Source organism: Symphalangus syndactylus, chromosome 7 (assembly GCF_028878055.3).
Source record: "Symphalangus syndactylus isolate Jambi chromosome 7, NHGRI_mSymSyn1-v2.1_pri, whole genome shotgun sequence".
Lineage (NCBI taxonomy): Eukaryota > Metazoa > Chordata > Mammalia > Primates > Hylobatidae > Symphalangus > Symphalangus syndactylus.
This window is the reverse complement of record NC_072429.2, coordinates 21,428,560-21,441,022: the sequence shown is the minus strand read 5'-3', so window position 1 is coordinate 21,441,022 and position 12,463 is coordinate 21,428,560. Positions and strand designations below refer to the sequence as shown.

General features: G+C 34.2%; 1 long non-coding RNA gene across 1 annotated transcript in view; it reads right to left on the bottom strand.

The window, feature by feature from the left end:
- Positions 1-1,365: 1,365 nt before the first annotated feature.
- LOC129486051 (uncharacterized) overlaps positions 1,366-12,463 on the bottom strand; it is a 71,942-nt gene continuing 60,844 nt past the window's right edge. The window contains exon 3 of the long non-coding RNA XR_008658842.2: positions 1,366-1,630. This is a non-coding gene — a long non-coding RNA (uncharacterized lncRNA). The remainder of the gene's footprint in view (positions 1,631-12,463) is intronic.

The window sequence follows — 12,463 nt, the reverse complement described above, 5'->3', positions numbered from 1 at the left end:
TTACCAATACAGACTAAAGACTGTTTCCTTTGAACTACAAATGCATTTGCACTCAGTCATTTTCACCTGATAAAACCATGCCCTTGTTCAAATACAACCTGCTGCCAAACCACACCTGCACCTGCACAAGTGAACACAGGTGGAGAAACACACACAACTCGTACTCTGCCATGTTCTCAACTATTTTAAGTCTCCTTTTCTCCAATCTCAGTTCTGGCTTCCAGCAGAAGCACTCAGAAGAGAATGTCCATAAACCTCTACCACTGTGTACCCTGAACTATCTTATTCTTGCCAAACACTCTGCCTTCCTGGAATACTCTGAATGACTGATGGTTCTGGCTAAGGCCAACACATTTCTTGTGCATAGAATTTCTTCTGTTGCTTACCTTAGACCATTAGTCCCGCAATTCTCCCCTTTGTTCTACATTATTATTTTCCTCTGTTACGAACAGAAATGAATTCAAACTTTGGGATAAGGCAAGATTATTTTGTGCTTTCCTAAAGTAATACTGGAGCACTTTCTAAGAATTTTACTTAGGAGCTATTTAATCTTTGGCATTTTCTCTAAGCTTTTTGGTATTTTTCCTAAAATTTTTATTTAAAACTTTTCAAACATATTGCAGATTAAAAGAATTTTACATTGAACAACTCATGACCAAATTGATAATATTTTACCATGCTTGTTTTCTCACCTATCAATCTATCAATCTACTTTACTTTTCATCCATTAATTGATCTGATATTTGGTGCATTTTAAAATAACATAAAATCAGTAAACTTCAGGCCTGTAATTTTGTTAGATTTACTATCTACATTAGTTATATCCCCAAACCTGTAAAATTAGACATTAACTTGTGAATTGATAAATTTCAGATTATTTCATCTGTAAAGATACACATTATTTCTATCCCCCAGGGAAAAAAATGATTCCCAAAGATAATAATAGTTCAATTGCTGTAAGATATCAGTCAGTTTTTTATATAATTTTTCAATCTTGTTCCTACATTCTTATTTCTAAACTATCTTTTTCTAAATCTTCTTTACCACCTACTGATTTTCTCATTAATAAGTTAAATAAAGAATTGACAATCATTTGTTTGTGGATAACTTTTTTTTAACTTTTTGAAATTTGTATTTTCACACCCTCTATCAAATCTTTTTCATCATCACTTAAATATGCTATAATTTCTCCCACCTTCAAATATTCTTCTACTCACCCCACTTTCATCTGTAATTACCACTCCATTTATTTGTTTAATAGCAGAACTAATCAAAGAATTAATGCTCTCCCATATTCTCCTGAACTCACACTAATCAGGTTACCTCCGTCAGCTCTTTATCAAACTATCTCATCAAGATCACCAATCTCTCCACCATGTTTAATCCATCATTCCATTCCACGTTTCACTTATCAGCAACATTTCCTGCCAGTTAACGTTCGTTTTCCTTGAAACGCTTTCATCCTTGACTTCCAGAGCATCACTTTCTCCTGGTTTTTATCCTCTGTCTCTGGATGCTCTTAATCTCCTTTGCTGGCTTCTTCTCTCCCAGACCTCTAAATGATGATTGCTCCAGGGTAAATCTGAAGTACATGGATCTTAATGGATTTGGCTTGTGCTGTGCTTTCAATCTGCATGTAATCAAATACAATTTAAAAAAAAAATCAACCGGTTACTGGCCATTGTAGAAATGTACTCCTGATCTTTTGCATTCTGCAAGGATTGATCTCTACAAAAAATTTGGTCAAGTAGCAGTGCATTTAAATTAATTACATTAAGCCATCAGATATATTTGTTATACTGCAATTTCTAACATAACTGGGTACTACTCTACTGATAAACAAAGCAGAACTTTTATTCTAACCATATCTTCATAGTACTTGCAAATACTGGATTTATTATTATAATTACGGTAGACATTGTTTGGTAATTTGAGACTTTTCAACTACCCTAAGATCTCAAAGCAATTTTTTCAATTGCATTTTTTAAAATATAGGAATATTTAATATAAATTTACCCTTTTAATGTGTATTTTTAAAGTATACTAATTTTAGTAGCATATCTCTCAATTCAACAGGAATTTGAACATACTCTTGGAAATTCTCTGGTAAACTGAAAAGACGATTTAATTGTAATTTTTAATTCTGTGACCTCTAGCTTGACCGAAACGGAAAGCCACCAATGTAGGCAGTGGTTACCATTTTGCATTTGAATCTCTACTTAAAGTTTCTAATTCTTTTGTCTGAGTTCTAGCTAATGTGTGTTGTTTGTTAAGAATGGGGGACTTTAACTTATAGCATAGTACCACTCTGGTCATTTTCACCAGAGTTCAAAATTCTCTCAGAAAATATCTGGTTGGTTTGGGGATATATCATTTCTTGGCAAATCAGAATTTTCTTAAAAACTTCAAAATAAGTGATAGAAGTTTCTGTTTTATCACACTCATGATATCTGTAGGCTTTATGCACATTTGTCCATATATCTCTAAATTAATGAGGGATTAAATAATCCTTTTATGTAAGTTTAAATGCACAAATGAAGCATGTGCTTCAGAAAAATAGCCATAATAGGTTATAGATGTTTTCAGATTCCGTGGCCATTATCCCATGTATTTATAAAGTCCCTCTTGTGCAATTGTCTCTGTGACTTATAAGCTTAAAAAGTCTTACTGCAAATATAATTTTTTTAAGTCTCAACCATATGCTGTGTCTTCTAAATCACTCACATTTTAGCTCTGAATAACTTTAGATTGTTTTCAAAAAAAAGTAAAATATTCCAGGAAAAATTATTTGGATCATTAAAAAAATACTTAAATAACATGCTATGAAAAGCTGTTTTTAAAAAAGAAGTGACATGATTTTGAGGAAAGACAACATCACTGGAAAACATATAATCACTCAATATGACTGTATATATCCACATTCTTGGATTTCTAGCTTTTGATATATTCTAAGGATAATCATTTCTCACATATAATCAATAGAGGTTCTGTGTGTCTGGATTTAAGACTGCATTTAAGCAAATATATTACACTTTCTGAATTTGGAGATTGAATAATAGGCTCATTTTCCATTTAATTTGTTCTAGGCCAAGGAATAATTATTGGTTTATTTGTGGAGTGAAGCCAACTATGTAATTTTTATCTTGGGGGTAGGGGACTTCTAGATGTGGAATGTACTCATCTTCGTCCCTGCAAGAAATCTGCTGCAAACCCTGTCAGTTTATGGGTGCTCAATGCATGTGAAGGAAGAAGAATGTCAGTCTCATCTGAAGAACTGCAGAGTTAAACAAAGTTTCAGAGAAAGCTAGGAATTTGGGCTCCCTCACAACAGCAATCATCCTGAAAAGTATCTATGTGGAATTTTAAGGAAATTAGATCTTTCTACTTGTTAAAGATACCTTCTCTAGTGTCTTTAACTTCAGTTTTAGGCAAAATGACTTATTAAATCAAAGTATACACTTTCAATTTGTAATAACAATGTATCACTTTAGGCAATACATTTATGAAGAAATAGTGCTCTTAAAGATTAAAATCTCCTGTCCCTCCCATGACTGCTTTCAAACACACCTGAGGCATGAAATATGTACTCAAATATACTCTCTTCTTGTCCTAATACTCAGTAGTCCCTAATTCTGCTCACATGTATTTAACTAGGTCAAGCCATTTTTATTATTTTCAAAGGAATTCCACTGATAACTTAAAGAAATATCCCCTGGTCAAGTCTAAGAGTTTCTCCTGGTTAAAGTTCTATGTTATTTTTCCTGCATGTGCTTCCTAGTACTGCAATGAAATGAATGAACCAACACAATGCCTAATCCATGGAACCTATTGATCAGGTTCACTCATCATCTTACTCATAAAAATACTGCTACCATTTGGCAGATTTATATCTTGAAACTACTTTATTCTAGATTTTATTTTCATATGAGAGTAGTTCCTTTGCTGGCACCAACTACAAGAAATATTTCATTACAGCAACCCTCGAGAATCTTTTAAACACATTTTAAATGCATATTTTATCTTTCTTTTTCAGTAATCAGATAGCATGCGATCAAAAGCAGATGTCTTTTGAAAGAGCTCAGTCCTGAATTCATGTTTTTCAAAAAATCAGGAATGACTGTGAAATAAAAAATAATAAAATAAAATCCTTATTGATTTTAGCATGAACATTCAGACTGTGAAGGGCCATACCATCAGGAGAAAAACCTCAATACTTTGTTTTTTAGGACATGATTTTAAGTAAATTTTGATAAGCGTTGGCTTGGTTTGAAAACTTAGCGATTCTTTCAGAAGTAAGATTTCCTTTGAATGCCAGTCATCTAATCTTTTAACTTTGTATGACATAGGGTGGAGGCACTGGGTGGAAGCTGACAGAAATTTTACAGTAAAATGAGAATACTGTAATCAGCTTATGGGTGACTATTTTCCAAGAGTCAGCAGTCAGTGGATCGAGGAATAGAAAAGATCCTGGGGGGATCTGATGAATTACCAAAAATCTGGATTCAAATTTAGAAAGCTATTTTATCCTCCCCAGGATCATTTGCCCAACTACAAAATAGATGAAAGTCAAGCATTCGCTTTTTTAAGTTGTCACATATTTTAATGAGCAATAAAATATTGTGTTACCTTATACGATGTTATCTTTGCATATGCAGCTATCAATTTGTTTATTTTTTAGTGATAAGAAGTTTGTGTTTTCTTCCAAAGAAGTTTTTCCTTTTTAAATAGATTAGGGAACATGCAATCTTCATTACTAGAATTTATTTATTTATCTGATATTCATATTCCTTACTCAAAAATGGTCCACCAGCTGCTGCCAGTGTAAGAATTGTTCGTTGCTTATCTGCAATGTGATGCACGCAGAAATGGAGAATGACCGTTTAGAAACCTTTTTTTACAATTTGACATTGTTGTGTCATCCATGTGTGAGATCATTTTTCTAGTAATTCATGTATTTACAAAAGTATCACATTGCAACTGATAGGAAATTGAACAACAATAACAAGCTGGTGCTTTTTCACAGCAGTCTTAGAAGCACTGCCCTATAGACTTCGAATGATGCCGTGCAGTGCACTGATCTATCTATCTATCTGTATAACATTTAGGGCACTGCATCTTTTTGCTTACCTTTTTAGTGCCCTACTCTAATACCAGTAGTGTTGGGAAAAGAGAAATGCAGAATAATGAAATGAAAGTAAAGGGAATAATTGTCTTCTTTCCCTTTTAGTTAATAATTACACTATTATCAATTACATCCACTGCTTTAAAAAATATAACTGCTAATCCTTCTAATTATTGTTCTTTCATGTTTCCCACAAGAAAAGAACTTCAGTTTGTTAGATGACATTTTCTACAATGGGCATTCATAGAAGTTTCTGTTTTATCACACCCATGATATCTGCAGGCTTTATGCACATTTGTCCATATATCTCTAAATTAATGAGGAATTAAATAATCCTTTTATGCAAGTTTAAATGCACAAATGAAGCATGTGCTTCAGAAATGCACTGCACTCCAGCCTGGTCCACAGAGTAAGAACTGTCTCAAAAAAAAAATGAAGTTAAAATTATAAAACGGGATTAAATAAAATAAAATACACTTGTTATCTTGCATAGGAAAGCTAAGAGAAATGAAACAAAATAAAAATTTCAATTTAGGGAATTCGGGAAAATGAATTAAGAGATGGATTGTAATATGTTCTGCCCCTCATTTCACCTGAAATAATCTTTAAAAAAATCCTGAAGATAAATGTTTGCTAAAACTATTTCCTAAAAGTTGCATATGGTGTTCGACATGTTCATATTTTTGACAACTATAATTGTTTAAGTTAAGCCACTTCAAACTCATTTTTATAAATTTATGCTGAGAATAACCAGGTAAAATGTCCATTGTTAACATAAAACTCAAAATGTATGTTTCACATTATGTCATTGTTGCATGTCTATAATTGTTTGATGGCTTCATTAATGATCACCATTAAACTTAAATCTAGTAAAGCAAAATGTCCTTAGCCCACAGTCTCACAGTTACCAAGGTGATGTTACCATCAACACCATATGAATGGAAACAGCCTCAAGGTCAGTTTATCTGGGTAAAAACGTTGAAAAGTCCTTTGGCTTTGTAGGATTAATATTTACAATTCTTCACTGAGTACCTAAATGAAGATGGTCAATCATTCTCATATTAATTTCTGAATGTATTCAAAATGTGGTAACTTAACTAGCAAATTTTCTTGAGACTCAATCTCCTTTGCGAAAAAAATCTAACAACTGTTAGAAACTCCAGTCATCTACCTGTAAGTTATTATGGCAATATAATAATAATAGAATAGCAAAAATACTAATATTAATAGTATTGCATTTTGGACACTTATTATAAACCAAGAACTTTGCTGATCCATTTTTTTGTGTATATATATATGTATATATATGTATGTATGAGTATATATGTATATAATATACAACCTCATTTAATCTTTACAACAATTATATGATCAAAAACTTTCTCTTATTTTACAGATGAAGAAATTATAGCATAGGGCAATTAATTATCTTGTTGAAAATCATATGTATAGCAAAATGGCAAATCTAAGAGGTTGCCATATTCTGGCGAGAGTTGATTCATGGTTTTAACCTATTCTGTTTGGGAATGTATGATGGATTTTGAAAGGGATACTAAAAAGAAAAAAGAAAACAAAGAGAGTGTGAGAGAGAGAGAGCAGAGAGAGAGGAAGGGAGGTAGGGAAGGGAGGGAAGTCAGTCATTAGGAATACACTTTTACCACTAGTGTTTCCCTTACAATATATTTGTCAGAATTGAACATAATCTTTATGAGTTTCCAGAAGATAATTTAGTGTTGTTACCCCATCATCTTTATACCAAATCTCTATTAGAATAGTCAAAATCCTGTTTGCTTTTGAATCACATCATCATATGTTTAGTGTGTATCAACCTTTACGTGTCGTGACAAATAGGGATTAAGCCTTGTACTTGAAAGTTATTTTGTAAACTTACTAGATGTCACTAATATTTATTTAAAAGAGGAAATATACCATTAACTATGTTCCTAATTTAAAAAAAATTCCACAGTATCTTTATACAGATTGAGTTAATTAAACCTGGATCAGAGATGTCATAGTGAATTAATTATCCAAATTGTTTGTGGATAAAATCAACCACTGTGGTAAACATAGTTTAGACTTTCAAGTGAGTACAAACATTTTTCTACAACAAATATTTTAACAAATGTAATTTATTGTAACATTCAGACTTACCTAGGAAGAATTTAAGAAAACTTTCACAATTTCAGCAAAATTTTGCCCTCCTAAGGAAATAAACTTTTACAGAAATTTAATTTCATAACAAAAGGTTACACAATAAGAGCCTACTTAAAATAAGTTGCATAGTAACTGATATGTAAATATTTCCTAATCACTTCCCTCCCTTAATATAGCTAATATGCTGTAATGGGTATTTTAGAATTTGTCAGCTCAAAGCTTTCCTGTCAACAAATATCTATTATTTTAAGGTTCTCCATTACTTTGGAGATCAATTTGTTCCTGTTTCCTTTACTTTCTAGCCAAATTCCTCCTGGTCAACTTCCTTAGTGACTTTGTTCATAGGAAGTGCCTCAATCATATTTTCTTGAACAAATACTTAAGCAGTCAGTATTTATTTTCATTGAAATATATCCTGTTACATTGGATCAATGCTATGTACCCAGTTTTTCCTATCTATGAACTTGAGTTTAAAAAATACTAAGGTAGAATACTGACTTTAACCCTGCTATGTTTTCCTTGCAAACTGTCACTGAATCAGTTCTGTTGTTGCTCTTGTTGTTTTGTTTGTTTGTTTGTTTGTTTGTTTTCTTTTTGGTCTTCAAGGTCCTTTTCTTATTGAGCTACTCAGCCCTTTTATCAAGGGGCAACCATAGCTCCAAAAGGCTGATAAGTATTAGTCTAGTGCAGTGATTTTCTTTTTTTTAACTTTTAAGTTCAGGTGTACATGTGCCAGATGTACGAGTTTGTTATATCAGTAAATGTGTGTCATGGCAGTTTGTTGTACAGATTATGTCATCACCCAGATACTAAGCCTACTATTGATCAGTTATTTTTCCTGATCCTCTCCCTCTTCCCTCCCTCCACCCTCCAGTAGGCCTCGGTGTGTGTTGTTCCGCTCTATGTATCCATGTGTTCTCATCATTTAGCTCCCACTTATAAGTGAGAACATGCAGTATTTGGTTTTTTGTTCTTGCATTAGTTTGCTGAAGATAACAGCTTCCAGCTCCATCCATGTCCCTGCAAATGACGTGATCTAATTCCTTTTTATGGCCACGTAGTATTCCATGGTGTATATGTACCACATTTTCTTTATTCAGTCTATTCTTGATGGGCATTTGGGTTGATTCCATGTCTTTGCTATTGTGAATACTGCTGCAATGAACATATGCATGCATGTATCTTTATAGTAGAATGATTTATATTTCTTTGGGTGTATACCCCGTAATGGGATTGCTGGATCAGATGGTATTTCTGTCTCTAGATCTTTGAGGAATCACCACACTGTCTTCCCAATGATTGAACTAATTTACCCTCCCACCAACAGTGTAAAAGTGTTCCTTTTCTTCTACAACTTCAGCAGCATGTTATTTTTTTGACTTTTAATAATAGCCATTCTGACTGGCATGAGATGATATCTCATTGTGGTTTTGATTTCCATTTCTCTAATGACCAGTGATGTTGAGCTTTTTTTCATATGATTGTTGGCCACATATATGTCTATTTCTGAGAAGTCTCTGTTCATGTTCTTTGCCCACTTTTTAATAGGGTTGTTTGTTTTGTTCTTGTAAATTTTTTTAAGCTCCTTGTAGATGCTGAATATTACACCTTTGTCAGATACATGGTGATATGGTTTGGCTGTGTCCCCACTCAAATCTCAACTTGAATTATATCTCCCAGAATTCCCACATGTTATAGGAGGGACCCAGGGGGAGGTAAGTGAATCATGGGGGCTGGTTTACCCATGCCATTCTTGTGATGGTGAATCAGTTTTATTAGATATGATAGGTTTATTAGGAGTTTCCACTTTTGCTTCTTCCTCATTTTTCTCTTGCCGCCACCATGTAAGAAGTGCCTTTCACCTGCCACCATGATTCTGAGGCCTCTCCAGCCATGTGGAACTGTAAGTCCAATTAAACTTCTTTTTGTTCCCAGTTTCGGGTATGTCTTTATCAGCAGCGTGAAAACGAACTAATACACATGGTTTGCAAAAGTTTTCTCCCATTCTGAAGGTTGTCTGTTTACTCTGTTGATAGTGTATATGGTTATGCAGAAGCTCTTTAATTAGATCCCATTAATCAATTTTTGTTTTTGTTGCAATTGCTTTTGGCATCTTTGTCATGAAATCTTTACCCATGTCCAGGTCCCGAATGGTATTGCCTAGGTTTTCTTGTAGAGTTTCTAAAGTTTATGGTTTTAAATTTAAGTCTTTAATCTGTCTTCAGTTGATTTGTATATGGTGTAAGGAAGGGGTCCAGTTGCAATTTTTTGACTTGATCTTATATCTAGAAAACCTCATCGTTTCAGCCCCAAAGCTTCTTAAGCCAATAAGCAACTTCAGCAAAGTTTCAAGATACAAAATTAATTTGCAGAAATCACTAGGATATATAAACACCAACAGTCAAGCCAAGAGCTGAATCACAAATGAATTCTCATTCATAATTGCCACAAAAAGAATAAAATATCTAGGAATACAGCTAACAAGGGAAGTGAAGGATCTCTACCAGGAGAACTATGAACCACTGCTCAGAGAAATCAGAGCGGACACAAACAAATGGAAAAACATTCCGTGCTCATGGATAGGAAGAATTAATGTTGTGAAAATGGCCATATTGCCCAAAGCAATTTATCAATTCAATGCTTTTCCCATTAAACTCATTGGTATTCTTCACAGAACTACAAAAAACTATTTTAAAATTCATAAGTAAACAAAAAAGAACCTGAATAGCCAAGACAGTCCTAAGCAGAAAGAAGAAAGCTGGAGGCTTTCCGATTTCAAACTATATTACAGGGCTGTAGTAACCAAAACAGCATGGTACTGGTACAAAATCAGACACACAGAACAATGGGACAGAGTAGAGAACCCAGAAATAAGACCTTCCACCTACAACCATATGATCTTTGACAAACTTGACAAAAACAAGCAATGGGGAAATGATTCCCTATTTAGTTAGTGGTGCTGGGGTAAGAGTTCAAAAGACGCACACACACACACACACACACACACAAAAACAGCAACTCACTGGACAAATCCATCCCACAGATATGTTTGGTTTGGACTATGCAATATTTGTAATCTGAATTAGTTACCAACATTTAAAAACCGATTGCATTAAATGAGAACATCTGGCTTCTTTTGAAGAATCTAAAGATGTGGCTATATTGGGCCTACATTCTATTTCAATTTCCATGCAAATATTGACCAGAACTAGATTGTAGCTGCTTCCTGTACATGGGTACAGGAACTCTGTGCTTCATTCCTTTCCCCATCTCTCCCCTGAAGCAACCGCTCTTAAACCATTTATAATACCTGCTTGGCCCCTGCAAGCATTTGGGTTTGTAATCCTAAGTATTTAAAACATTTGCTCCAACAATAGCAAAGTGTGAATAACACACCAGACATGGTACACTTTATATACATGGAAATTATGAGAAACATAATAAATGTTCTGCAAAATAAAACTGTTCTATATTAGGGCACAACATCTGTGAATCATTTTAGAGCTTCCCAAGAATATATATTCAGTTTTAAATTTCCTAATTTTGCTGTGTGCTTTCAGGTCTTAATGAAAACAAAGAACCAACATGTAAAGAAAGTGACTAAAGGCTGAGCACAGTGGCTCATGCTTGTAATCACAGCACTATGGGAGGCCCAGGTGGGTGGATCACTTGATCTCAGGGGTTCAAGGCCAGCCTGTGCAACATGGTGAAATTCCATCTCTACAAAAACATAGAAAAATTAGCTGGGCATGTTGGTGGACACCTGTAGTCTCAGCTACTAGTGAAGCTGAGGTGGGAGAATCACTTGAGCCCAGGAGTCGGAGGTTGCAATGATCTATGATCACACTACTGCACTCCAGCCTGGGAAACAGAGTGAGACCTTGTCTCCGAAAAAAAAAAAAAAAAAAAGTGACTAACTAGAGGATAAATTAGCAGACAGAAATTTAAATTTTGTTTTCTAGGGTTTAGAAATGACACTTGATAACTTTGATGATTTTAAAAGAACCTTTTTTCTCACTGTATATTTCTATTAACTAAACTTATTGAATAACCTCAAATATCATTCAAAATGTGGATTTGGTGGATTTTTAATGTGTAGTATACCACTATATGCATGGGCAGTTTACACTAAGTCAGCAAAGAGGAAAAATATCGAAAAAAGAGAGAAAGAAAATAAACCTACTTGTGAATTCTTGGTTTTAATATTATTTTGTCAAGTATAATTTGTTAAAGTGGGACTTTTCTTTCATAAGTCCCAATATAGCCACGTTTCTGCATGCTAAGTGCTGCAAAATTTATGAAAGGCGTACATATGGCAATTCAAATTTATTTTCATTCATTGTTAAGTAACAATGGCAACAGAAGATAATAATAAACAATAATAATAAAATTGAGAAATGAAATATAATCAAAATTAAGCTTGCTGTATTACTTCTACATGTATTTTTGCTAATTTTTCCTGCTACATGTTTTGATCAACCTTGTGCTTAGGCAATCACAAGTCTAGAGGCACATTTAATCCACTATGTAACATCTTACTGATGCAGGGCAGATGAGTCCCAAAACTGGGGCTTAGCCTAGTAGGGTTCTTGGCTTTGCCCAGGAAGTAATTCAAGGTTGAACAGTGGTGTTACGCAGCAACGTTTACTGAAGCAACAGTACACAGCAGCAGCAGAGGTACTATTCCTTGTGGGGCTAGGCAGGGTGCCCAGAGTAGCAGCAGCACAAAGGCAGTTCTGCAGTTGTATTTATACTCACTTCTAATTTCATGCATATTAAGGGGCAAATAATGCAGAAATGTCTAGGAAACGGATAGCAACTTCTGGGTCATCTAGTCATTGCCATAGAAAGAAGCAGTACCTTCCAGGTGTTGCCATGGCAATGGTAAACTGACAAACTCTGGTGGATGGAATTTATAGAAAGCTGCTTCCACTCTGTCCCTTTTTAACTAGTTTCAATTTGGTCCAGTGTTCGAACCCCATCCCCGAAGTTGAGTCCCACTGCCTACCTCCTTACTATTTGTTAAGATTGACTATACAATCTTTGTACGTTGAATTGTGCAGCTAATCTGCATTTTAAAAATGCAGACATGGGATTCCCCTCTAGATTTAATAAAAACTTAAGAGCTGTGACACCAATATCCAATGTGGTAAAATTGCTTAAAACTAAAAGCTGCATCATGTCCCA